This window comes from Elephantulus edwardii, unplaced genomic scaffold (genome assembly GCF_000299155.1).
Source record: "Elephantulus edwardii isolate Elephantulus edwardi_28Jun2011 unplaced genomic scaffold, EleEdw1.0 scaffold00071, whole genome shotgun sequence".
NCBI lineage: Eukaryota > Metazoa > Chordata > Mammalia > Macroscelidea > Macroscelididae > Elephantulus > Elephantulus edwardii.
In genome coordinates, this window is record NW_006399821.1 from 12,269,620 (window position 1) to 12,275,802 (window position 6,183).

Here is a 6,183-nt window from a genome sequence, read left to right on the forward strand (position 1 = left end):
AGGCACTTGCCAGCACATTTCCCCAGTACAACACATCTTTTAATTTCTAAACTGCTGCTGTCATGGTACTGATTGTAGATCTAAGTAAGATGAAATCATTGACAACTTCAAACTTTCTCCATCTATCATGATGGTGTTTATTGAACTAGTTGTAAGGGGTTTTATTTTCTTGATGTTGAATGCTGTAGTCTTTGATTTTCTGCAGCACGTATTTCAATTGTTCTTTATTTTTTTTCAAACATGTTTGTGTCATCTGCATAGTAGAGGTTGTTAATGAGTCTTCTAATCCTGATGCCATATTTTTCTTCATACAGTCCAGTTTCTCAGCATACAGATTGAAAAACTATGGAGGAAGGATCCAACCCTGACTCACACCTTTTCTGAATTTTAAACAATATAGAGTTCCCTTTTACTGCTCAAATGACCGATACCTAATCCATATGGGTAGTCTTCACATTAGCACAAATAAGTGTTCTGGAATTCCCTTTCTTTTAAGTGTTAGCCATCAACTCAACAGCACTTAACAACAACTATTAGATTATGTCTTTTTTCAATGAGAATAATTATGAATATTTTCCAGATGGCCATCTTCCTAATTTCTTGCTATGGATAAGTGAGCACATCCAAGACTATTTTTGTGTGTTCAAATACTCAATTGGTAATCCATTAATTTCTGAAAGCATATTTTTGCAGATCCTTCAATGCAGCTTGAACCTTTTCCCTTAGCACACTGCTTCTTGATCATATGCTACTTCCTCAATACACAGTCCCTGTACTAAAGGGGAGTTCCCTTTGGATGTTGTTGTGTGTACTGTAGAGTTGGAACCCACCCATAGCTGGTGGGTTTTCAAAGGCAGTTAATCACACGGGAGGAGATTGTCCATCCTTCTCCCACAGAGCAGCCAGTGACTTCAAACCATGTTCCTTTGGGATTGCAACACAGCTTCTTGCCAGTAGAACACCAGAGTTCAGATAGGACTGAGTAATAAGGAACTGAGTCACACTGAATCAGTAGCCAGGAAGAACTACTACATTCTCAGTCTGTTAGCCTGTGAAAAAACCAAATCTTCAAAGAGTCTGGAGTCCAGCTCCGTAAATAAATTGATAGTAATCTTTCAGTTCAGTTGAGGCTTCAAATGAGATCACATCCCTGTTGTTGTTGTTTTTGTTGATTGCCTTTGAGTCAAGCACAACCCATAGCGACCCTCTGAACAAAAGGCCTGAAGCCGCTCTAAACTACGGACAATTTTCAAAGTTCACAGAGTTTCTGGAGATATGTTGGTTAGGAAGTAGATGCCACTCCTGCTTCCAAACCTCTCATAGAATGCTATTGGTTGAGTTGTCTGCTATGCATAGCGACTCTATGTACAGCAGCTCTGAACCCTTCCTATCCTGAGCCAGTCTAACTAATTTGAACACACCAACCTCTGTTGCCCCAGCCACTTTATCAATCCATCTCATCTGCGCTGTCTGTCCACCCTTCTGAGCACGATGTCCTTCTCAAAAGACCAAACTCCCCTGGCCACGTGTCCAAAGTAAGTGAAGCAAAGCTTCAAAATCCTAGCCTCCAAGGAAAGACTTGATTTTACCCTCTCCAAGACAAACTAATTTGTTTTCTTGGCAGTCTATGGTATGTTCAAGACTCTTCTCCAGCACCACAACTCAAAGGTACCTATTCTTCTTCTATCATCCTTAGTCATTGTCCAACTCTCTAAAGCATAACAAGTAATTGAGAAGACCATGGGCTGGATTAGGAACACCTTTGTTTTGTTTTTTTCTTTTTTAAATTATTTCTAATTTTAATGAAAGTTTATAGAGACTGGATTTCCATTCCTTCGTTGTTGCACTTTTTCTCCCTCCCCACGCCCCCCACCCGACTCTTCTCTTAAAAGTAAAAGAAAAATGCTTTCATTTTTATACAATCCCTCCCCTCAAGTCTACTTCACTATGAAATCTTCATTTTTTTAAAAAAAGTTAGATTTTTAAATTTTTATTATTTTTGTGTGAGTGTACCATCAAATCAGATCTGACTGGTACAGGAGGAGATTGTCCCTCCTTCCCCGGCAGAGCATCTGGTGGATTCGAACTGTGCGCCTCTGGGATTGTAGTTGTAGCTCCTAGCCACTAGGCCACCAGAGCTCCCCGCAGTCTTAATTTTGAAAATAAAAGAAAAATTCTTTCATTCTTATACAGTCCCTCCCCTCAAGTGCACTCCATTGTGCAGCCTTCGTTCTGGACTCCTGTCATGACAATAATACCCAATCATATATCCCTTTTAAACAGTTATGAGAAAGATGGGATAAATTATGTACACTGCATTGAAACAGATGAGGGAGAGAACTGTTTAATAGGCACACCTTTGTGTTTAGACAGGCATCATTACTCTTCAGCACCTGGAGAGGTTCCATGACAGCAGATTTTCCCAATGCAATTTGTCTTTTGATTTCCTGTTGGTGTTGATTGTGGAGCCGAGTAAGCTGTAATTGCTAACAACCTCAATCTCTTCTCCGTCTATTATGATTCTGCCAATTTGCCCAGTGTTGAGAATCTTTGTCTTCTTGATGTTGAGCTTCAATCCATATTGAAGACTACCTTTTGCAGCAAGTGCTTCAGGTTTTCTTCAGTTTCAGCAAGCAAGGTTGTGTTCTCTGCATATCGTAGATTGCTAATGAGTCTTCCTCCAATCTTGATACCACACTCCTCATAAAACCCTACCTCCCTAATGATTTGTTCTGCATATAGATTGAAAAAGTATGGGGACAGAATACATCCCTGATGTACTCCTTTCCTAAATTTGAACCATGTAGTGTTTCCTTGCTCTGTTCTGAGGACTGCTTCTTGGTCCAAATATAGGTTCCTGAAATTTCCATTTTCCTCAAAGTTAGCCACAATTTATTGTGATCCACACAGTCAAATGCTTTACATAGCCAGTGAAACACAGTAGACATTCTTCTGGTACTCTGTTCTCTGCCAAGATCCATCTGACATTGGCAAGAATATCCCTAGTGCCATGACCTCTTCTAAACCCAGTTTGTATTTTTGCTAGTTCTCTGTCAATGTAATGTTCAAGTATTTTCTGGATAATCTTCACCAGGATTTTACTAGTGTGTGATATTAGTGATATTGTTCTATAATTTCCACGCTCTGTCGGGTCACCTTTTATATTTATTTTTTTTTTTTTTTATATTTTTTTTTTTTTTTTTTTTTACGGAAATATATATGGATCTCTTTCAGTCAGTAAGCCAAGTAGCTGTCCTCCAGATTTCTTGGCACAACTTGGTCAGCACATGCAGGCTAGCGTCTGTTTGCTGAAATATATCAATTGGTATTCCATCAATTTCTGGGCTTTATTTTTGGCCAAGTCCTTCAGAGCAGCCTGTACTACCTTCTTCATCAGCATTGCCTCTTGCTCATATGTTGTTTTTTGAAATTCTTTTGTGCCAGCCAATTCTTTTTGGTACAATGACTCTGTATGTTCCTTTTAATGCTTTTTGAATCATTCAAAATTCTGCCCATACCATTCTTAGTGTTGCTTGAATTTATACTTTAGTTCTTTCAGCTTAAGAAATGCTGAGCAAGTTTGGCCATTTTGGTTTTCTGACTCCAGCTCCTTGCACATTTCATTATAATATTTTGCCTTGTCTTCCCGAGCAGCCCTTTGAAATCTTCTATTCAGCTCATTAACTTCTTGATTTCTTCCTTTTGCTCTGGCTTCTCGGTGTTCTAGTGCAGTACTCAGAGTCTCTTCTGACATCCATTTTGGTCTTTTCTTCTTTTAAATGACTTTTTACATTCTTCATGTACAATATTCCTAATATCTTCCCACAGCTTATTTGGCCTTCATTCATTTGTGTTCAAGACCTCAAACCTATCCCTGAGTTGGCTTTTAAATTCATGGGAGATAGACTCAAGGTTAGATTTTGATTCCTATGAATATGATTTAACTTTCTTTAATTTTAAATTGAACTTGCATATGAACAGTTGATGGTCTGTTCCACAATTAGCACCTAGGTTAGTTTTCACTTCTGATACTGAACTGCTTCATCGGTTGCTTCCACGGATGAAATCAATCTGATTCCTGTGCATTCCATCAGATGAAATCCATGTGTATAAACTGCATTTAAGTTTCTTATAAAAGACATTTGATATGAATAAATCATTGATTGTACAGAATTCTATCATTTTGTCCCCAGCCTCATTTCTGTCACTACGTCGATATTTTCTGACTACTGATCCTTCTTTCTGATTCCCAACTTTTGCATCCCAATTATCCTCTATTATTAATGCATCTTGGTTACAAGTTCACTCATTTTCTTATTGCAATGGCTGATAGGAATCATCTATTTCCTCCTCTTTGGCTCTGTTTGTAGGTCCAAAATTTGAATGATAGTGGTACTAACAGGTCTTCCTTGTATGTGCATGGATATTATTCTGTCACTCACAATATTGTATTTCAATATGGATCTAGAAATGGTTTTTTTAACTATGAAAATGACCTTATTTTTTCTCCTTCTTTCATATCCAGCATAATAGATCATATGATGGGATTCATAATGTCCAATGCCAATCCATCGCTAGTATTCAATGTTGTTGTTATTGATTTCCTTCAAGTCGAGCACGACTTATAGCAACATTATAAACAAAAGGCCTGAAACCCCTCTACAAGTATTGACATTTATCAAAGTTCATACAGTTTCCAGAGGCATGTTATTTAGGAAGTGGTTGCCACTCCTGCTTCCAAAATATGTAAATATTTATGCATTCCATTTCTTTCTTTGCAATGTCTAGTTTTCCTACATTCATGCCACTCACATTCTATGTACCAATTGTTAATTTCTTCCTACCATTGTTTCTCCTCATTTGTTTTTCCAAATTTGAGGGCTCAACTTCAGTTGCCATATCTGTGAGTCTACACTAACTGTGCTCTGTATAGGGTTTTCAAAGGTCAGTTATAAGTTATATTTGAGAAGTGGATGTCCAATCCTTCTTCCAAATCTGTCTTAATTTGGATTTCACTGTTAGAAGAGTATCTGACAGACAAGCATTTTACCTAACAGATAAAAGATACTTCCACTACAGATAACCAACACATTCACTGCCCATCCCCTACCCCCAAGCACTTGTCTTGATCCTTTCCCTGCTACATCCCCATTCCATTGTCCATCTCTTGTTTAGGAGATTGTAAGTCCAAGTCCCATGTACCAGCTTCAGAGAAAGATTTTTGCTTGAGGTCCTACTTAGGGAAGATCCTGGCCACAGAGCTTCTGTTAAGTTCTATGACTTACTGTCTCTGTTTACACTGCTGACACAGTGTGATAATTCCAAGGTCTAGACACGTCTCTTCTAGATCTGATACTGTGGTGGTAGATTTGAGATTGAAGATATCCTTTCCTGAAAGATGAGATTAAGGTAGCCAAGGCCCTTCTGGGAGAAAGGTGTTACCTGATCAAGGAGATTAGAGAGACCTCTCAGATCAGTCTTGTGTAACTCTGTGGGTTCCCAATGTTGTGTGTGTGAGGAGGACACCCAGGCAGCCTCAATCATAACCTCGAAGAAAACTTGAATCAGGGACAAGCCAAGTGATTCATGCTTAAAGTGCCAAGTTTGGTAATTTGTCATGCACAGGAATAAATAATACAACCATAGATGTGTATTTTGACAATTTTACAGCACCTATAGCATTTAAAAAAAGTTGCCAGTATCCCAGAAGCCTTTTCACATTCTTCTTCTAGTAACTACTCCTCTTCCAGTGGTAACCTACTCACTACTGTTGAGCCAGTTCTGATTCATAGTAATGCTCTTACAGACTTCCAAGGATATTGGCAATCTTAATAGAAGACTATTCATGTTTCTCCCTCAGAACCACTTGTGGATTCAAGCTGCCATGGGCATGTGACTTTTTGGTTAGCAGTGTAGTATGAACAGAGTATGCCACCAGATCTCCAAAGGTAACCACTAATCCATAGTTTTACTTTATAGAGTAATTAGGCCTAGTTTTGAGTGCTAATTGCACATAATAATACAATATATACTTTTGAGTTTTCCTGTGTGTTTGATTTCTTTACTCAAACAAGGTTACAGTTATTTTGTACTACCACATTTTATGTATAGCCAAATGGAGCGAGAGAGAGAATGATCGAATTTTGCACAATCAATGACTTATTCATAGCAAATACATTTTTA